Source organism: Nerophis ophidion, linkage group LG05 (genome assembly GCF_033978795.1).
Source record: "Nerophis ophidion isolate RoL-2023_Sa linkage group LG05, RoL_Noph_v1.0, whole genome shotgun sequence".
Classification (NCBI taxonomy): domain Eukaryota; kingdom Metazoa; phylum Chordata; class Actinopteri; order Syngnathiformes; family Syngnathidae; genus Nerophis; species Nerophis ophidion.
The window spans coordinates 1,968,692-1,992,271 of record NC_084615.1 but is presented as its reverse complement, the minus strand read 5'-3'; the positions used below and the strand labels follow the sequence as shown (position 1 = coordinate 1,992,271).

Below are 23,580 nucleotides of genomic sequence, written 5' to 3'. Positions count from 1 at the left end.
TTTGTTTGGAAATTAAAACACTAGCCCTCAGTTTAGTGTCTTTAAATTTCATTTTTACAGAATTTCTATGTCGGAAATGCCTTCCAAAGCATTTTAAAAATGTTAAAATAATTTCAACTGGACCCCAATAAGGGCCCCCCTGACCCCAAGCTGATATTCTTCATTTCCTCTATATAGTTATTTTTTTGATCCACATTGTGATCCCTGTTTACATTTTCTTTGTGTGTTTTTTTTCTGACTTTGTAAACATCTGCGCCAACTCTTCTTGTCTTTTCTCTGGCGTGCGGGGAAGCAGAACTTTGGGCCCCATCATCACAGCAATATGAGAATATTGTCACAGGATTGGGCCCCTGGGGGCACTATTGTGCATTGGCTTTCTAGCAAACATAAATTCTACTAAATTATTATTTTTTTATTTTTAAAAATGTTTTCACCTAAATCCATCTAAATATTGTAAAAACAATAATAACAAAACTGAGAAAAATCATAAAAATGAAACTCTCAAAAAATAAATATAAAAAATCTCCAGAAATGTTCATATTTATTTAATTATCCTAAAAAGTGTTAATATAAGAAAATAAATACAACATTAGAAAACACTATAGTCAAATGGTTATTTTTTGTTACCTAAATATTTAAAAAAAATATGTATTTCAAAAAGTGGAAAACATATATACATTACATCAGATTAGATGAAATTAAATTTGATTTAATGATGTGAATGACTCTAAGTCTACACCATATTCCAAGATACAAATAATTGAATAGATTTATGTGACGCAGTTTGCATAATACAACTAGTGTTGTCCCGATTCCAATATTTTAGTACTGGTTCCGGTACCAAAGTGTATTTCGATACTTTTCGATACAATTTAAAATAAGGGGAACCACAAAAAAAATGGCATTATTGGCTTTATTTTAAATAAAAATCTTACGGAACATTAAACATATGTTTTTTTATTGCAATTTTGCTGTTTAATAAAATAGTGAACATACAAGACAAATTGTCTTTTAGACGTAAGGAAGCAAACAAAGGCTCCTAATTTAGCTGCCGATGTATGCAGTATCATATTGTGTCATTTTCCATTCTATTATTTATTTTAGGAAATGATTAAGGACAAGCTATAAAAATGAATTCTTAATCTACTGCAAATATTTGGGTATTTTCCGTTTCATCATGTTCTATCTGCTCTTTTTGTTTGGATACTTTACATTAGTTTTGAATGTTTTGGGTGTCAATCCGATACCAAGTAGTTACAGGATCATACATTGGACATATTCAAAGTCCTCATGTGTCCTGGGACATATTTCCCGACTTTATAAACATGAAAAAAGATTTTGTGATGCTAGAAAATACATATGTACATTCCTGTACTTGGTGTTGGGGAGGTCGCCCTCCAGTGGGTTCCTCAGACCACCAAATACTGCCACGAGAGCTCGGATCAGGGTTACAACACGGTTTTATTTTCATATAATCGTGCAAGTGTTTTGCTTTCCTGCAAAGTGTTTTCTCTGTGTCCGTGTCTCGCCTTCTCGCTCTCGATCCCACCTCCAGCCCCAACAATGTGTCTCATCCCGTCATCTGCTATTAAAGGCGACAGGTGATTAGATAACAAGGCCCACCTGGGCCATCTACGCACCTATCGATGTCTTCAAGGCTGGTCCTGGCACATAATGTTCTGTGGCAGGCCCATAGGCCACGCCCCCCACCTCGGGTATCATTACAGTGGATGTTAGGTGTTGATTCGGTACTCTTGAGAGCAGGGGCCTCAGACACGCGGCCGCGGGACGTTATTTTGCGGCCCCCACCTTAATATGAAAGTTTCACATGAATGGCGCTTGACAGCGTTGTGTGCGGAGCTGAAGTAATCTACCAATCACGGTGTGGTGGTTGGTAGATTGGCTCCCCGTTGGCTCCAGACAGAGAAACATTTTTGTTATTTGGGTCCAAAATGGCTCTAACAACGTTCTGGGTTGCCTACCACTGCGTTAGGGGAAAAGCGGCAAATGAGTGAAAGCGACAGAACCGTTGTCATGGAGACCAGGGTTTTCTTACGTGCCTGGCTGTAGTCACACCGCGACACTTGTCCGTCAGTAATAACAGTCCCCGATAACCTGGACCAATTCAAACTGTTCTTAGTTTTTTTTATGGGTTAATTTGCATTGCCTCACACGATGAACACTACATATATTTCTATATGACGCCAGATAACACTCCGGGAGCCCTCGCTTTTTTGCGCCCGCTATCCCTGTACTTTCCCGGCTATTACCCGCCGACCGCCGTCATGCTGAGGAGTATGCAAAATTATTTTCAAGAAATCTTTTCTTGCGGCTGAGCCTCACTTAGACTCTGCGGCCAGTGGCCCCCAGGTAAATTGAGTTGGAGACCCCTGCTTTAGAGGTGGTATAGTACAGAATATGATTCATTAATACCGTACAACCCTAAATACAAATCCCTTTTTCTTGTCCGTTTTGTCATCTATTTTGAAGTGGTGTCCACCTGTTGACACGTGTCCTTACTATGGATTCCAAAAGAAAATGCTGAATAATTCCTTTTAACATTTACGATGGCCTTTTATCCTCTTTGTGATTCAAATGAGTAAAATGGCAGATGAACTTTATCTGCATGATTTATTTACTGTCATGTCTGTTGATCATGTTTTTTGTTTGGCCATGTGCTGTTTGGTATATGGACACTCAGTTCCTGTTTTTGCACTTCCTTGTTTGTTTTGTTTCCATGACTGACTACCCATTAGTTTTCACCTGTCCTTATGTCACGCACCTGTCTCACGTTTTGCACTCGCACACCTGTCACTAATCACCACAGCATTATTTAAACCTGTAGTTTCCAGGTAGTCAGCCTGGTGACTTTACCTTTACCCATGTCATGCCATGCCATGCTACCTCTGTCACTCATGCCGATCCATAGTTTTGCTTCTTGTCATGCCACGTAAGTTTTGTTTATTAATGCCACAGTTAGTGTCTTTAGTTTTTTGTCCATACTTCTTCTTTTGTGCCAGTCTTTTTGTCATGATCCGCTACTTGGATTATGTCATGTTCTGTTTTTGTTCCGTCTTTGTATCGTGTTCAAGTATTTGACTTCCTTAGTTCCTGGTGGCACTTCCTGTTTTGTTCTGTTGTCAAAGTTACGTATTAGTGTCACCTGCCTCTTGTTTTTTACACGCACCTGCTCCGTAATGACTCTCCTTTTTTAAGCCTGCCTTTTTCGTTACTTGCTCTCGCATTCTAGTTTCTGTTCCATGCAACAGGAGACAACACTAATTCCCGATTGTGGTAAAGACTATATTTGTACTTTTTAGCTTCCAAGCTCTTCCGTTGTTTATTCCCTACCTCACATGCTAGTGCCTTTAGTTCCTTCTAGCTCCCATGCTAGTTCTGTTTGTTTTTGTCTTTAGTGCCTTGTGCAAGTGTTTCTGTTCTTAGTCTGTTTTGTTAGTATTAATACATTTAGGGCTATATAAGTGAACATTGATTGATTTATTGATTGATTGATATCAATACAGTCTGCAGGGATACAGTCCGTAAGCACACATGATTGCACCCCCCCCCCCCCCCCCCTCGTTACTTTTCTCATCTCCACGTGCAACTCGTGACTTTCAGACACTACCCCCCCCACCCCCACCCGCCGCCTTTTTAACTTCTACTTCCGGCCTAAAGGGAAAGTTCGAAAGCCTTTGAATGCACCGCGATCGCTTGTCAGGTTCAAACGCTGATGACATCTATTAAACAGACAAAAAGCAAGGAATCATGCAGAGACAAGAGTTCAAGTTAGCTCATGAGGAGAACGCATGGGGCTGCACACTTAGTCACAGTCTCGCCCTACACTATGGTACCGGGCCGCACAAGAAATAAGAAAAAATAAATAAATATATATATATGTATATATATATATATATATATATATATATATATATATATATTTTTGGGGGGGGGAAATTATTAAATCAACATAAAAAAACACAATATATACATTATATATCAATGTCGTAGTGGTTTGTGTTGTGGTTTGTGCAGCCCTTTGAGACACTAGTGATTTAGGGCTATATAAGTAAACATTGATTGATTGATTGATTTCTTACCTTTACGCTGTGTCCAAGTCCGACTGCTTCATTCGATAGAACGAACCATCGCCATAATGCCAGCTAAGCGTCACACTTTTGTTTTCATTAGTCAAGTTTGTTCTCCGCCATTGTGCGCACCTTTTGTTTGCTCCTTTTTTTGTAGTTTGTTAGTGTTAATATAATATATATGCACTTACATTCACGTCTAGCCCGCGCCAACTTTCCTTTGCCTTCCGGAAAAACAAACCCCATAGTCCACGTACTGACATTTATGTACATAGTGTGTCATCTTTTCATTTCCATAAGCATTATTTTTTTTCCATAGATGCTCTGCTCCATAGTGTTCGAATTCAGATTCCCTCAATGAACCGCAGCCCCCCCCCCCCCCCCCCCCCCCCCCCCCCCCCCATATCGTGCCGGCAGCACTCGTGCAGCCCCAGATCATGATCTCCTCGCCCCGATAATTACTCGTCCCTTTCCTTCACCGTCTATCTCCCTAAATCGAATGTTAGTGTGAAAAATTCTGATTACTTCATTTTTTGGTAGTTATTAGAATGACATCTGTTGCTGGTCAGCTGTATTTTATAGTTGACAAGGCAGATTTATGGCTGCAAACACGCACACACCAGCAGACTTAAAATGTTCCCATATGCCGCGAACCTGCCGAGGATATAGCAATGGAGATAATGACCTCAAGTGCAAGTCTGCAGCTTTGAAGTCGCTCTCCCGAAAGCACACACACATGGACATATACACACAAAGGTGGATACACATGCAAACACACACACACACACACACACACACACACACACACACACACACACACACACACACACACACACACACACACACACACACACAGTGTCCCAATTGAAAATGAAACATCAGGCTGGATTGGAGGCTAACAAGTGCCTCATATATTTGTTTGGATTAGACAGAATTCATCCGTGTCCTCTTGAGGGAGGTCGGCAAAGGTCCGCTTAGCCAAACAAAGGGGATATGTTTTACATATCCATATATCTTGCACTCAATTATGGACCCTCGCTGCGCGCTGGAGGACTGTTTTGACATTTTTTGGGGGGACGACCTGCTTGTTCATGTACTTGATGTTCTTACCATGTCTCTTCCAAGTCAGGGCGCTACTTTTAAAGACCACAAGCACCAGGAAAAGCAGCACTTGAGTAAATGAATTAGTTCAGTTCATACAATGGGACAAATTGTCTAATCCAGGGGTCGGCAACACAAAATGTTGAAAAAGCCATATTGGACGAAAAATACAAAAAATAAATAAATCTGGAGCCGGAAAAAATTAAAAGCCTTATATAAGTTTTATAATGAAACAACACATGATGTAAGTCAGTGGTCCTCAACCTTTTTTCAGTGATGTACCCCCTGTGAACATTTTTTTTAGTTCAAGTACCCCCTAATCAGAGCAAAGCATTTTTGGTTGAAAAAAAGAGATAAAGAAGTAAAATACAGCACTATGTCATCAGTTTCTGATTTATTAAATTGTATAACAGTACAAAATATTGCTCATTTGTAGTGGTCTTTCTTCAACTATTTAGAAAAAAAGATATAAAAACAACGAAAAACTTGTTGAAAAATCAACAAGTGATTTAATTATAAATGCTTATTTCTCCACATAGAAGTAATCATCAACTTAAAGTGCCCTCTTTGGGGATTGTAATAGGGATCCATCTGGATTCATCAACTTACTTCTAAACATTTCTTCACCAAAAAATAAATATTTAACATCAATATTTATGGAACATGTCCACAAAAAATCTAGCTGTCAACACTGAATATTGCATTGTTGTATTTCTTTTCACAATTTATGAACTTACATTCATATTTTGTTGAATTATAATTCAATAAATATATTTATAAAGGAATTTTTAAATGTTGCTATTTTTAGAATATTTTTTTTTAAATCTCTCGTACCCCTCGACATACCTTCAAGTACCCCCAGGGGTACGCGTACCCCCATTTGAGAACCACTGATGTGTCTATTTTAGCTCTATTAACCTACTGTCAAAATGACTTTAAAAGTCGTATATAAGTGTTATGATTAAGAAAACATAATGTAAGTGTCTATATTAACTATATTAGCCTACTGTCAAAATGACTTTAAAAGTCTTATATAAGTCTTATAATGAAGGCAACACATGATGTAAGTGTCTATATTAGTTATATTAGCCTACTATCAAAATGACTTTAAAAGTCTTATATAAGTGTTATAATGAAGGCCACACATGACGTAAGTGTCTATATTAGCCGTATTAGCCTACTATCAAAATGACTTTAAAAGTCTTATATAAGTGTTATGATGAAGACAACACATGATGTAAGTGTTTATATTAGCCTACTGTCAAAATGACTTTAAAAGTCTTATATAAATGTTATAATGAAGGCAACATATGACGTAAGTGTCTATATTAGCTCTATTAACCTACTATCAAAATGACTTTAAAAGTTTTATATAAGTGTTATAATGAAGGCAACATATGATGTAAGTGTCTATATTAGCTATATCAGTCTACTATCAAAATGACTTTAAAAGTGTTATGATTAAGAAAACATGATGTGTCTATATTACCCTACTATCAAAATGACTTTAAAAGTCTTATATAAGTGTTATAATGAAGACAACACATGATGTAAGTGTCTATATTAGCCTACTGTCAAAATGACTTTAAAAGTCTTATATAAGTGTTATAATGAAGACAACACATGATGTAAGTGTCTATATTAGCCTACTATCAAAATGACTTAAAAGTCTTATATAAGTGTTATAATGAAGGCAACACATGATGTAAGTGTCTATATTAGCCTACTATCAAAATGACTTTGAAAGTCTTATATAGGTGTTACGATGAAGACAACACATGATGTAAGTGTCTATATTAGCTATATCAGTCTACTATCAAAATGACTTTAAAAGTGTTATGATTAAGAAAACATGATGTGTCTATATTAGCCTACTATCAAAATGACTTTAAAAGTCTTATATAAGTGTTATAATGAAGGCCACACATGACATAAGTGTCTATATTAGCCGTATTAGCCTACTATCAAAATGACTTTAAAAGTCTTATATAAGTGTTATAATGAAGACAACACATGATGTGTCTATATTAGCCTACTATCAAAATGACTTTGAAAGTCTTATATAGGTGTTACGATGAAGACAACACATGATGTAAGTGTCTATATTAGCCTACTATCAAAATGACTTTGAAAGTCTTATATAAGTGTTATGATGAAGACAACACATGATGTAGCTGAGATAGGCACCAGCGCCCCCCGCAACCCCAAAGGGAATAAGCGGTAGGAAATAGATGGATGGATGGATGGGTATTTCTTACATCCACGCTGTGTCCGTGCCCGACTGCATCCTCGAAAGAACGAACTTGCATGACCATGCCAGCCAAGCTGAGATCATTATTATTACAGCACGTGCATGTTTTTACGGAGGCCAGCTGGCAGCTGTAACCAGAAAGAAAGAGTCCACTTTTGCGGTGTGGTCATTCTGTTATGATTGACAGGAGTAACCCCAAGATTAGGAGCCAGGAAGACAGCTAAAGTGAGGTTCGATAATTACAAACGAAAGATTAGTGCAGCAGGGAAGTGCACAGAAAGCCCCGAAGGGGAGGGAACACATGAGCAAAAGAAAATCAGCCAACCCCGACTTAGCAAGCTGGCATTGAAGTCCTCTGATTAGTGATCAGCGGCAGGTGAGTGTCCCAATCTCTAATCAGAGACAGGTGGGCTCAATCAGGGCTGCATACTGACTGATGAGCACAGGAAGTGGAAAAAAAACAAGGAGGAAGGAGCACTGAGGCTAACTAAACTCAGACATAGAAAAACAGTATACATAGTCTGGTCATGACATCATTCTTCCTAATGATAAGAAATAAGACTTACATTTAAGATATACTGAACAGTAATTACTCATTAAAGTGCCAATGACTGACACACACACACTAGATGTGGCGAAATTAAGCTCTGCATTTGACCCATCACCCCTGATCACCACCCCCTGGGAGGTGAGGGGAGCAGTGAGCAGCAGGGGTGGCCACGCCCGGGAATCATTTTGTTGATTTAACCCCCAATTCCAACCCTTGATGCTGAGTGCCTAGCATTGAGGTAATGGCTCCCATTTCTATAGTCTTTGGTATGGGCGGGGGGCGTGATATATATATATATATATATATATATATATATATATATATATATATATATATATATATATATATATATATATATATATATATATATAAATAAAATAAATAGTTGAATTTCAGATGGCACCAATCGAATACACAGTAATAAAAACACAGTTGTTCTACTAACTGTACTGTGCCTGCTGGTTATTAAAAAATCAACAACAACACTTACCTTTCACTATTTGAGTAACCTTTGTTCTGCCATTTGCGTACTTGCGAGAGCTAGTCACTCACCGTCAGGTACCCAACACCACGTAAATCGTTAGCCAATCAAAAAGCAACCCCATAACGCTATAGCCAACATTCACCAGGAGATGGCAACAGACAACATAGATCACTCTATTACAGGCGGCGTCGCCATGGCTGTAACTTCCTCCTTCTTCTGCTTCGTCTCCTTGTGTGTGCAGTTTTTTATAAAAAATCCATAGATGTTGTAACGTGATTGGGCAGGCAAGGTGTTTTTATAACAGGAAAGCGGACGTGAAAATATCCCCACTTATGGAGCTGGAGGGGGCGTGAATTTTGGGAGTTTTCCGGGAGAAAATTTCTTTCAGGAGAGGCGCTGAATTTCGGGAGTCTCGCGGAAAATTCGGGAGGGTTGGCAAGTATGGGCGGGGTACACCCTGGACAAGTCACCACCTCATCACAGGGCCAACACAGACAACATTCACACTCACATTCACACACTAGGGACCATTTAGTGTTGCCAATCAACCTATCCCCAGGTGCATGTCTTTGGAAGTGGGAGGAAGCCGGAGTACCCGGAGGGAACCCACGCAGTCACGGGGAGAACATGCAAACTCCACCGAGCCCGGGATTGAACCCAGGACTACTCAGGACCTTCGTATTGTGAGGCAGACGCACTAACCCCTCTGCAAATGACATACATAACATCTTGTAATTTCATTTTGATGTTATTATCAATATAATCTTTTGATAGATTAAAAAAATAAAAATAATGGGAGCATTTTAAAACTCTGCCAGACTCAAATCCACCAATTATCACATCATTTATTCAGAAAGTATAAATGACAACAAATGAAGATAGAATACTATTAACCGCTACATGTAAGTGTAAAAAAATAAAATAATAAATAACATTACGTTTTTTACATTCCCAGAATGTGCTTGGTCTTTTTTTTAAAACAATCTGAAGTTGTCTTTATTTTTATGTTATCATGCCATGATTTTACCAGTTCGGCCCCCTGGGGAATGGATTTCAATCAATCAATCAATCAATCAATCAATTAATGTTTACTCATATATCCCTAAATCACTAGTGTCTCCATGTGGCCCCTAGGCAAAAAATGAGTTTGACACCCTTGATGTACAGCAATGTTTCATCACTAGAGAACCCCAAAACTATCTTTTTCTCAGCGGTGCTCAGTTGTAATACACTTTTCCACCACTTGTGGCAGTATTGCCAATCTTAAACAAACAGAAGCAGCCTGGAGCTAAAGTCACAGAAGAGCTTAAGTGCAAAAATGATGACTAAAGTGTGGAGGCTGAATTTTATATTAGCACTAGAACTGTACTGACAGTTTATTTAAGAAACATATACCGTCTTTCCTTGAATTGCCGCCGGGGCGCTAATTATTTTAAAACCTCTTCTCACTCCGGCATTTACCAAAGGCAAGCATGCGCTGATTATTTTAAAACCTCTTCTCACTCCAGCGCTTACCAAAGGCATGCTGTAAATTTAGGCCTGCGCTTAAAAATTTGAGTGTGATGTAAGGATAACATCATGAAAAGCACATTTAATAAAAAAGAGGTTATCATGGTCTTACCTTTACTTATAAATGAAGTCCATGTGCTGCTCCTTCTGATCAAAAGCATCGATAACTTGTTTATAGAAGTCTTCCTTATCTTTCTTCAGTTTTAAAAGTCTCTCTGTCTCGATGGAGATTTTCCTTTATTACCTCCTGCTTTGATTGAAAGTCCAGTTTAGAAAACTGTTTTATTTTAGATATGTAATCCTCCATGTTAAAAGTGCAAGCGAGAGGAAAAAATAAACACTCTTGCTGCTTGTTGTCACTTCTTCTGCAGCCGAGTAGTCGCAAGAAGGATCACTAGCGCCCTCTACCACCAGGAGGCGGGAGTCATTTAATGACTCATATTTGACACACGCAGCTACGGTATATTAATAAAACATAGCTACTTACTGTTCTTTTTAGCATATTTAATAGCTTGGACCTTAAATCCTACTGAATAGCTCTTAATCTTCTTCCCTTTATGCGATTTCAAATGATTGAAATCAGCCTCCTCCATTTTGAAAATGACGACAGGTGAAGTGTCACTCGTGACGTGACGAGTTTGACCCGGCGGAAATTCTAGGCATACGCTAATTATTTGGCGAAACGAGTCTGACCCGGCGGAAATTCTAGACATGCGGTAATAAAAATAATATTTTGCGAAACGAGTTTGACCCGGCGTTAATGCTGAGCTGGCGGTAATGCTAAGCATGCGCTAATTATTTAGTTTGACCTGGCAGTAATTCTAGGCAGGCACATACTATATACCCGGCGGCAATTCAAGGAAATACGGTATGTTAACTTCATTTATTCATTTGGTTAACATGTATTTATCTTAGCACGCAGTCACGGGGAGAACAAGGCAACTCCTGAGCGCAGGCTCAAACCCAGGACCTTCGTATTGTGAGGCAGACGCACTAACCCCCTCGTTCACCGTGCTGCCCTAGAGGTAGGGTTGCTGTATTTAATTTTATTAGCTTGTTGATCATAGTGTGTGTGATGGACTCTTGCCGTCGTTTAGCGGGTTCCACGGACCATCAAGGAAGGACATGTCAAGCAGGTTTGACCCTTGTTTATTCTTTCAATAACACAAGCTTGTCTGCGGTCGGGATGCTTTTCAGCTCCTTCTCTCCTGCTCGCTCCTCGCTCGCCTTCAGTCAGCCACGTCTTCGTGGTCTGCGGCTCGCTCTCTGTCGCTCTCGATCGTTGGGTACTGCTGCTTGTATACAGCCAGAGGAGATGAGTCAATTGTGTGCCGGTGTGAGAGCCACGCACCTGATCTCGCTCGTAGCGTCGCTCCCGGCCGCATTCTCCACCTCCTTGCCGCCATCTTGGGCAGGGCTCCAGTGTGCCCTGCCCCGCCGCTCGTCCGCCGGCTCAGCCTCTCTACAGTGTCCATCAATCCATTTTCTACCGCTTATTCCCTTTCGCTGGCGCCTATCTCAGCTACAATCAGGCGGAAGGCAGGGTACACCCTGGACAAGTCGCCACCACATCACAGGGCCAACACAGATAAACAGACAACATTCACACACTAGGGACCATTTAGTGTTGCCAATCAACCTATCCCCAGGTGCATGTCTTTGGAGGTGGGAGGGGCCTATCTCCAGGTGCATGTCTTTGGAGGTGGGAGGGGCTAATCCCCAGGTGCATGTCTTTGGAGGTGGGAGGAAGCCGGAGTACCCGGAGGGAACCCACGCATTCACGGGGAGAACATGCAAACTCCACACAGAAAGATCCCGAGCCTGGATTTGAACCCAGGACTGCAGGAACTTCGTATTATGAGGCAGACGCACTAATCTCTTTGCCACCGTGAAGCCCTACAGTGTGTTTTTTATAAATATAAATAGTGGCGGGGATAAAAACCTGGAAATTTGCCTTTATATTTTTGCCAGTGACAGAGCAGGAAGTGGTAGGAAAAAGTATGTGGTCCAATTTCTGTCATCCATTAACTGACATTTGACATGCGCTTATTCACACACAACGGTGACCTGCTTGGAGGGAGAGATGGTTTCATGTATTCTGCCTAGCAACAATATTGAAAGAGAAAAAAATCAAGCCCAGGAGATACTAAAGAAGTACCCATTATGTTGAATCATGAGATCTGCTATCAGGTTCTTGTGGAAACCCTCTTAACCTCAGCCGTAGGAGGGCCCCAAAAGATGATTGTACTACATCATGCTTAAATAGAGCCACTAAAGAGCGGGGGTTAGGGGGGTCAACGCCGAGCACGTCCTAAAAAAAAAAAAAAATCAAGTCAAGTTGCAGGCAAGGAGGCTCACACTCCCAGTGAGAGAAGAGCGTGGCGCTATCATCTGTTCTTGTTTTACCTTTTGTCGAGCAGCATGTGGAAAATGATCTTCGCTGTGAGTTATTTGCAGAGCTGGATTCCGTGTTATTTCATTCCCGAGCAGAGACATAACAGAGAGGGTCTCCACTTTCATGCAGGTGGTCCCTCGGCCTTGTTCAAGGGCGCTGTGCGGAGGAGGGCGGGGAGGGCGGGTGGCTGTTTTGAGACGGACAGATGCACGCCGACCCAAGACCCAACTGGCCATTTTAACCGCGGAAAGATGGCGCTAATTAATGCCCTTAAGGTTGTGAGGAGTCGCTTGTGTGTGAGGAGGAAAAGCAACGTTTGCTGTACAAATGACTTACATGTGTGCTCGGGAGGAGGAAAAAAAAGATGTTTCACTTCTTTTCTGTTGTTGTTGTTGTTGTTGCTCAGTGGGAATATTTTACAGCACCTTCAGGCAGGGTTGAGGGGGTTTTACTCAACAGAACAAAAAAAAAAAGAAAAAAATCATCCATTTTAAAGTCCTACTGAAAGCCACTACTAGCGACCACGCAGTCTGATAGTTTATATATCAATGATGAAATATTAACATTGCAACACATGCCAATACGGCCACTTTAGTTTACTAAATTGCAATTTGAAATTTTGCGCCGAATATCCTGCTGAAACGTGACGTCACGCATCGTAGAGGACAGTCTGTTCCAGCATCGTTCCCAGCTATTAAGTCGTCTGTTTTCATCGCGAAATTCCACAGTATTCTGGACATCTGTGTTGCTGAATCTTTTGCAATTTGTTCAATGAATAATGGAGACATCAAAGAAGAAAGCTGTAGCCTTTGGCGACACAAACACAGCCGGTGTTTCATTGTTTACATTCCCGAAAGATGACGGTGAAGCTTTACTATGGAACAGAGCGGTCAAGCGAACACGGTTGGATTGGACCACACACACAAAGTACAATGTATTATGCAGCCATCATTTCGAAAGATCGTGTTTCGAAGAGGGTCCCTTGCGAAGGGCAGAGATGGGCATCGCCACCACTCGTCGACTGGTACTGAAGAAAGGTGTGGGGCCGATTTTCAGGTTGTACAGGTACCATAAAATCTCACAAACACTAGTAACACAATAAGCAGATAAGGGATTTTCCAGAATTATCCTGGTAAATGTGTCTAATAACATCTGAATCGCTCACACTGCCCTCTAGTCTTTATTTTTCTAGTCCTTCACTCTCACTTTCCTCATCCTCGCTCAAATTAATCGTTGCTTTCTCGGTCCGAATCGCTCTCGCTGCTGGTGGCCATGATTGTAAACAATGTTCAGATGTGAGGAGCTCCACAACCCGTGACATCACGCGCACATCGTCTGCTACTTCCGGTACAGGCAAGGCTTTTTTATTAGCGACCAAAAGTTGCCAACTTTATCGTGGATGTTCTCTACTAAATCCTTTCAGCAAAAATATGGCAATATCGCGAAATGATGAAGTATGACACATAGAATGGAGCTGCTATCCCCGTTTAAATAAGAACATCTCATTTCAGTAGGCCTTTAAAGATCATTTTGTTCATGAATACATTGCCTTTGCTTTTGCACAGAGTGTGATAGAACCCAGTCAACTTCAACTAAGGTTCTGGCGATCCGGGAGACTACCTGTGGTTTTAGCTAGAGATGTCCGATAATATCGGACTGCCGATGTTATCGGCCGATAAATGCTTTAAAATGTAATATCGGAAATTATCGGTAACTGTTTCAAAAAGGTGAAAGCAGCCACTGAAAATGTTTGGTGGTCTGCTGGATTAGGTCTCAGCTTTTTGCAGATGATGTGGTCCTGATGGCTTCATCTGACCGGGATCTTCAGCTCTCACTGGATCGGTTTGCAGCCGAGTGTGAAGCGACCGGGATGAGAATCAGCACCTCCAAGTCCGAGTCCATGGTTCTCGCCCGGAAAAGGGTGGAGTGCCATCTCCGGGTTGGGGAGGAGACCCCGCCCCAAGTGGAGGAGTTCAAGTACCTCGGAGTCTTGTTCACGAGTGAGGGAAGAGTGGATGGTGAGATCGACAGGCGGATCGGTGCGGCGTCTTCAGTAATGTGGACGTTGTACCGATCCATTGTGTTGAAGAAGGAGCTGAGCCGGAAGGCAAAGCTCTCAATTTACCGGTCGATCTACGTTCCCATCCTCACCTATGGTCATGAGCTTTGGGTCATGACCGAAAGGATAAGATCACGGGTACAAGCGGCCCAAATGAGTTTCCTGTCGGGTGGCGGGGCTCTCCCTTAGAGATAGGGTGAGAAGCTCTGCCATCCGGGAGGAACTCAAAGTAAAGCCGCTGCTCCTCCACATGGAGAGGAGCCAGATGAGGTGGTTCGGACATCTGGTCACCCGAACGCCTCCCTAGGGAGGTGTTTAGGGCACGTCCAACCGGTAGGAGGGCACGGGGAAGACCCAGGACACGTTGGGAAGACTATGTCTCCCGGCTGGCCTGGGAACGCCTCGGGATCCCCCGGAAAGAGCTAGACGAAGTGGCTGGGGAGAGGGAAGTCTGGGCTTCCCTGCTTAGGCTGCTTCCCCCGCGACCCGACCTCGTATAAGCGGAAGATGATGGATGGCATTTCGGTAGGCCTTTAAGTTTGGCGTAAACAAAAAAACAACAATATCGATATTTACAGACTTGTAGCGCTTCTCTCTCCAGTTTGATGTGAGTTAACTGCCAGTGCAAACGTATGATTGGCACTCGGTGTAGAACATCAAACTTTATCGCTTCGCCATAGAAGGGTGTGATGTTGACGCGTGATGATGATCCTGTCTGCTGAGGGAACAAGGAGCCGAGACTGGTCTCCTCGCCCCAACCCAGCGCAAGGATCCAGCCTCCAACAGATGTTCGGAGGCCTTTGTAGAGGCCTTGGCAGCCCGCCCAGGCCTACCTATCTGCACAGCTATTTACATCCAGCTGCTCGCTCGGCCTGTCTCTCACATATTTGCATGCCCCCACTCCCCCCCCCCCGCTGTTTGAAATGAAATACCCGCTCACGTATAAACTTTGATCAATCAAAGCCACTAATTTGTTTAGCCGAGAAGACAGCTGAAGTACTGATGCAGGTTCACTTACAGCGGAATTGAAAAGGCCAGGCGGTCCGGATCCCAGAATATCTTAGTGCTGACACAAACCTTTACCCCACAATTTATTTTTAGTCATTTTTCCCCCCTTGCAGAAAAGCATTGCTGATATTCTTACCTGCTGCACTCTTGTGGGATAAGCAAGGGAAGGACTAGGGAGTCTGCTTTCTCACTTATTATGTGAGCTGATGGGGGAAGCGCTGTCACTCATTGGTTACTCACTGGATTTATTCTTCATGAAAATTAAAACTTATATACACAGCAAAGATTACCCACAGAGATGGGTATAAATACGAATCGAATACGTTGTGCGATTCAGAATCGATTCTTATTTAAAAAAAAAAAAATGTAACCAATACACAGCAATACCATAACAATGCAATCCAATTCCAAAACCAAACCTGACCCAGCAACACTCAGAACTGCAATAAACAGAACAATTGAGAGGAGACACAAACACCACACAGAACAAAACAAAAGTAGTGAAACAAAAATGAATATTATCAACAACAGTATCAATATTAGTTATCATTTCAGCATAGCAGTGATTAAAAATCCCTCATTGACATTATCATTAGACATTTATAAAAATAATAAAAAGAACAATAGTGTCACAGTGGCTTACACTTGCATGGCATCTCATAAGCTGGACAACACACTGTGTCCAATGTTTTCACAAAGATAAAATAAGTCATATTTTTGGTTCGTTTAATAGTTAAAACAAATTTACATTATTGCAATCAGTTGATAAAACATTGTCCTTTACAATTATTAAAGCTTTTAAAAAAAAAAAAACCTACTACTCTGCTAGCATGTCAGCAGACTGGGGTAGATCCTGCTGAAATCCTGCTAAAATCCCATGTATTGAATGGATCGGAAAAATATCGTTTTTGAATCGAGAATCGCGTTGAATTGAAAAAATAGATATATTATCGAATCGTGACCCCAAGAATCGATATTGAATCGAATCGTGGGACACCCTAAGATTCGCAGCCCTAATATATATATATATATATATATATATATATATATATATATATATATATATATATATATATATACATACATACACTAAATTGTCCCTAGTGTGTGAATGTGAGTGTGAATGTTGTCTATCTGTGTTGGCCCTGCGATGAGGTTGCGACTTGTCCAGGGTGTACCCTGCCTTCCGCCCGATTGTAGCTGAGATAGGCGCCAGCGCCCCCCGCGACCCCGAAAGGGAATAAGTGGTAGAAAATGGATGGATGGATGGATATATATATATATATATATATATATATATATATATATATATATATATATATATATATAACAAAATGAGCATAGGCTCACACAAATTCAGTAAGTAATTTAAATTTGAAACACAGCATCATCGTTTTCACAGCTTTTTCGTTGTTAGAGGTAGAACGTTTTTTAATGTAGAGTTCTAATTATTTTTTTCAAAGGCACAAAAAATAGGTCGGGTATTGAGAAACTTACATTTATGAATAAACAACTTAGCCGAACGGAAAACGCTCTTTGTCTTGTGTCATTAACACCGTAGACAACTTACAAGTAGACGCAGCATTGGCTGCCTTGACGCGAGAAATTGGGCCGCCATCTTGAAGTGGTGATGAGGAGCCGGCGAGCAGCCTAAACTGACAGTTGACAGGTAGAAAACAAAGATGCCGAACTGGTGTTCAGCGTTTTCCTGCTCAAATGAGAGGACTGTTGAAAATAGGAATCGGGGGATTACTTTTTATGAGTAAGATTTAACATGAACGTACTATTGGTTGTATTTATGTAATTTTATAATATTCAAATACTAACATTGTTGGATTAAACATCAGGGAAGTCGACGGCAGCTTCATGGACGGCACAAGCTCAGCTTTTCTCCGGTAAGAACTGACTTTTTAACCACAAATTTCTCACCGAAAACGGCTGGTTGACATTTGGTCGTGATTCATGTTGGCTTGACCGCGCTCTGATCCATAGTAAATTTTCACCTCCGGGAATTTTAAACAAGGAATCACCGTGTGTTTGTGTGGCTAAAGGCTAAAGCTTCCCAACTCCATCTTTCTACTTTGACTTCTCCAATATTAATTGAACAAATTGCAAAAGATTCAGCAACACAGATCTCCAAAATACTGTGTAATTATGCCGTTAAAGCAGACGACTTTTAGCTGTGTGTGTGTGCAGCGCTCATACTTCCTAAAAACGCGTGACGTCTTGCGTACACGTCATCATTACACGACGTTTTCAAGACGAAACTCCCGGGAAATTTAAAATTGTAATTTAGTAAACTAAAAAGGCCGTATTGTCATGTGTTGCAATGTTAATATTTCATCATTGATATATAAACTATCAGACTGTGTGGTGGCTAGTAGTGGCTTTCAGTAGGACTTTAAAGATGTGATTTTTGGTTTTGCACTGTATGAACAAAAATTTGAAAAGGAATTCTACATTTTACAACCTCATTATTCTATTGGCTAAGTTTTATATTCATAAATGTAAGTTTCTCAATACCCGACCTGTCTTTTGTGCCTTTAAAAAAGATTTAGAATTTTATATTAAAACGCTCTCTGCCTCTAACAACACAAAAGCTGTGAAAACGATGATGCTGTGTTCCAAATGTAAGTTATTTAATGAATCTAAATGAGCCTACGGCTTTGCACTTTGTTCATTATATATATATATTTTTTTGTATTGTATTTTTGTTACTTTGAATTTACAACCCCCTGGCGCTGTTTTGTACTGTTTTTATCGTGTTTTGTAATGTTTTATACTGTTGTTGGACTTACTATGATTATTGTTTCTCAAGTGTTTGTGAATGTTGACATGCAGACTAAACCAACAGATGCCAGTATGCCTGATCGCCCCCCTATAAAAAGCATTGCCGATCAACTTTTCTGGCATTTACTTGTTTTGCCTTAGCTTGCTGTCATTGCTAGCGATAATTAGCTGCCTAGCTTCTGGTAATTAGACTACAAATGTGACTTTTTTTTACCACAGTGAAACTTTTTTCTTTCGAAAAAGGAACACTTGGTGAAGTTCAGAGTTGTTTTTGGTCCAACGGGGAAGCTACATCGTCAATGAGGTACGTCCTAATTTACAGTAATAGTCTCAAGTGTCATTTAGCAACTCTGCTCTCTTGTTGTCGGTCAAATGTCTTGTTGTCAAAATACGAGTTGTGTGTAACCACAGGAGTCTGGGAACACAATAACTTATCGAAGGGCCAAATAATATTTGCACAAATTCACAAAGTATTCACTTCTGACATTATACTTCTGTTTAATGTGAAATTAAGGCAACATAGCATAAATACTAGGAGTGTGGGGGAACATCGATTTCAATATGAATCACGTTTCTCACGTGGTGCGATTCAGAATCGATTCTCATTTTTTTGAAAGTCGATTTTTTAAAATCAATCCAACAAACCAATACACAACAATACCTTAACAATGCAATCCAATTCCAAAACCAAACCTGACCCAGCAACACTCAGAACTGCAATAAAGACACAAACACCACACAGAACAAACCAAAAGTAGTGAAACAAAAATGAATATTATCAACAACAGTATCAATATTAGTTATAATTTCAGCATAGCAGTGATTAAAAATCCCTCACTGACATTATCATTAGACATTTATAAAAATAATAAAAAAGAACAATAGTGTCACAGTGGCTTACACTTGCATGGCATCTCATAAGCTGGACAACACACTGTGTCCAATGTTTTCACAAAGATAAAATAAGTCATATTTTTGGTTTGTTTAATAGTTAAAACAAATTTACATTATTGCAATCAGTTGATAAAACATTGTCCTTTACAAATATAAAAGCTTTTTTACAAAAATCTACTACTCTGCTTGCATGTCAGCAGACTGGGGTAGATCCTGCTGAAATCTATGTATTGAATGAATACAGAATCGTTTTGAATCGGAAAAATATCGGGTTGAATCGGAAAAATCGATATATTATAAAATCGTGACCCCAAGAATCGATATCAAATCGAATCATGGGACACCCAAAGATTCCCAGCCCTAATAAATGCAACGACTGCACTGTTTGATTCGAGAGTTGCTTCATAAATAAAGCACAATTGAATTGTTACCAGTCATAGTCATAAAACAGAAATATTTTTTGTCAAAGTAGTTCTCATAATGTTGAAAGTTGGGAGACCTGCTCTACAATAAAGCTGCAAACTTAATTGATTCAGTTTTAAATTAAGCAGCAATCGACATGGATACAGCGCTGATTATACATGCATGTCCCTTAAAACTGACTTTGAAACAACATTGCAAAATAGTTGTTTGTAAATTAAGACAATGTTGATGTCCAACTAAGGATCCACTTTGTTGGTTGGGAAATGACCAAATTTTAATGGACAAATCAATGTCATTAGAGTCAGACTTAAAGTCCTACTGAAAGCCACTACTAGCCACCACGCAGTCTGATAGTTTATATATCAATGATGAAATATTAACATTGCAACACATGCCAATACGGCCTTTTTAGTTTACTAAATTACAATTTTAAATTTCCCACGAAGTATCCTGTTGAAACCGTCACGCAATGATGACACGTGCGCGTGATGTCGCCGGTTGTAGCGGACATGTTCTTCCAGCAGCGCTCACGGCTAAAGGTCGTCTCTATTCATCGCATAATTACACAGTATTCTGGACAACTGTGTTGCTGAATGTTTTGCTATTTGTTCAATTATTAATGGAGAAGTCAAAGAAGAAAGATGTAGGTGGGAAGCGGTGTATTGCGGCTGCCTTTAGCAACACAAACACAGCCGGTGTTTCCTTGTTTACATTCCCGAAGGTGAAGCGTTACTATGGAACAGAGCGGTTCAGCGAACATGGTTCTCTACCACATGTCAACCGGCAGGTTTCGTTGAGAAAATTGTGCTAATAAGTCGGCTCTTACCGTAGAATGAGCGGAACTTGCGTCCTCCTGCAGCTGCGAACTCTTTAACTCCTCCCACCGGAGACACTGGCGGCGGCCACACCCCTCCGACTTTCATGTACCATATAATCTCACTAAAACACTAGTAACACAATAAGCTGATAAGGGATTTTCCAGAATTATCCTACTAAATGTGTCTAATAACATCTGAATCTCTCCCACTGCCCTCGCTTTTTTTTTTTCTAGTCCTTCACACTCACTATCCTCATCCACGAATCTTTCATCCTCGTTTAAATTAATGGGGAAATCATCACTTTCTCGGTCCGAATCGCTCTCGCTGCTGGTGGCAATGATTATAAACGATGTGAGGAGCTCCACATCGTCTGCTACTTCCGGTACAGGCAAGGCTTTTTTATTAGCCACCAAAAGTTGCAAACTTTATCGTCGATGTTCTCTACTAAATCCTTTCAGCAAAAATATGGCAATATTGCGAAATGATGAAGTATGACATTTCAGTGTTGACAGCTATCCCCGTTTAAGTAAGAACATCTCATTTCAGTAGGCCTTTAAACTTAAACAAACTTTATTGATCCACAAGGGAAATTGTTCCACACAGTAGCTCGGTTACAAAGGATTGAATGGGTAAGGATGGAAAGGACAATACAGGTGTAAAGTAGACAAAAAAATGTACCATAGTAACAATATAATCAATTAATTAATCAATCAATGTTTACTTATATAGCTCTAAATCATGAGCGTCTCAAAGGGCTGCACAAGCCACAACGACATCCTCAGCTCAGATCCCACACAAATAAAATATAAAATATATGTTATATATACAAATTATATATACAGTATATAATATACAAGTATACCGATATATTATATTATTATATTATATTTTTTTATAATGAGGTGGCGACATTGTCCAGGGTGTACCCCGCTTTCCGCCCGAATGCAGCTGAGATAGGCTCCAGCAACCCCAAAAGGGACAAGCGGTAGAAAATGGATGGATGGATGATATATTATATTATTATATTAAATTATATTTTTTTATAATGCGGTGGCGACTTGTCCAGAGTGTACTTTGCCTTCCGCCCGAATGCAGCTGAGATAGGCTCAAGCACCCCACGCGACCCCAAAGGGACAAGCGGTAGAAAATGGATGGATGGATAATATATACAATATTTAACAAATCCCAATGACAATGTACAATATTACAGTGTATGTAACAGCTGCAGCATAACTCAACATTGAATAAATGGCGTCAAAAAGAATGTTGTTTCAAAAGTTGTATTTATGTTGTAAAATATTGTTTGGGAAATGACTAAAAGTCAATGGTCCAATCAGCGTTGATAAAACGTAGTCAAAAAGCGTGTTTTTTCAACGTTATGTTTGACTTGCTCAAAGTCAGGACCTAATTGAACAAGTCCTTAATGTTGTTTTAATGTCTTGTGCCTGCTGGGTTTAAGCAATATGTTTATTTGTATTCTGCTAAGATAAGCAGGAACAATTTGTATTTAAGACAAAATAAATATATTTTTTCTATTAACTTAGTTGCACAACAACAAAAAAAGTAATATTGAACAATTACTTTCCCATGTTTTTGTTTTACTCCAAAAACCTGCGCATCTAGTTAAATTCTGCCTGGAATCAATCAGTATAAAAATATAGATGTGTAGATTGTTCGTCATCAGGTGATGCAACTCTGAAACTTATTCAACAAACAAAAGGAGTCCATTTGCCTCAATTCAACCTTTGTGGACATTACAAAACTTCTTTTAACACAAATAAAAATGGCGAAAAAATAAAATAGGTCGACCAGCCCTGCACGGTGTCCCTTTTTTTTTTTCTGGGAGTTTGCAACCCTTGCTACAAGACTAAGATTGTTTATTTAGCTTTTCTTCACTGAATATGCTAACCTACTATGATATGTCTGTGCAAATTTGAGTAAAATATTAGCACTGTGGCTCACATTGCTATGTTTAGGTCGCAAACTTTTTTGTCACACTTCCTTATTTATTGTTTTATGTTATATATGGCATATATTACGTTGTATTGCGTTATAGTGTACAGCAGTGGTTCTCAACCTTTTTTCAGTGATGTACCCCCATGAAGATTTTTTTAATTCTAGTACCCCCTAATCAGATCAAAGCATTTTTGGTTGAAAAAAAGAGATAAAGAAGTAAAATACAGCACTATGTCATCAGTTTCTGATTTATTAAATTGTATAACAGTGCAAAATATTGCTCATTTTCTAGTGATCTTTCTTGAACTATTTGGAAAAAAAGATATGAAAATAACTAAAAACTTGTTGAAAAAAAACAAGTGATTCATTTATAAATAACGATTTCTACATAGAAGTAATCATTAAGTAAAAGTGCCCTCTTTGGGGATTGTAATAGAGATCCATCTGGATTCATCAACTTCATTCTAAACATTTCTTCACTAAACAAGAAATCTTTAACATCAATATTTATGGAACATGTCCACAAAAAATCCAGCTGTCAACACTGAATATTGCATTGTTGAATTTCTTTTTCACAGTTTATGAACTTACATCCATATTTTGTTCAAGTATTATTCAATAAATACATTAACAAATATATTTTTGAATTGTTGCTATTTTTAGAATATTTAAAAAAAATCTCACGTACCCCTTGGCATACCTTCAAGTACCCCCAGGGGTACGCGTACCCTCATTTGAGAACCACTGGTGTACAATACAAGCCAAAAGTTTGGACACACCTTCTCATTCAGTGGGTTTTATTTATTTTCATGACTATTTACATTGTAGATTGTCACTGAAGGCATCAAAACTATGCATGGACACGTGGAGTTATGTACTTAAGAAAAAAAGGAGAAATAACTGGAAACATGTTTTATATTCTAGTTTCTTCAAGATAGCCACCCTTTGCTCTGATTACTGCTTTGCACACTCTTGGCATTCTCTGGATGAGCATCAAGAGGTAGTCACCTGAAAGGGTTTTCACTTCACAGTTGTCATAGTTTTGATGCCTTCAGTGACAATCTACAATGTAAATAGTCATGAAAATTAAGAAAATGCATTGAAATGACACCACACGTTAAGGCACATGCGCTGAAAATAACTTTCATGTAACAGGACTTCTTTTTGAAGATTTTGGGCGTCGCTTGTCGCATTGTAGAACTGTGCTGCATCATGATGACAAAGTTGTCATGACAACCGGGAGTTGATGAGGGG

The 23,580-nt window shown here is 39.7% G+C and overlaps 1 long non-coding RNA gene across 1 annotated transcript in view; it reads left to right on the top strand.

The window, feature by feature from the left end:
- The window catches only part of LOC133552483 (uncharacterized), a 179,384-nt gene that overhangs the window by 53,292 nt on the left and 102,512 nt on the right, over window positions 1-23,580 (top strand). The window lies entirely within an intron of this gene.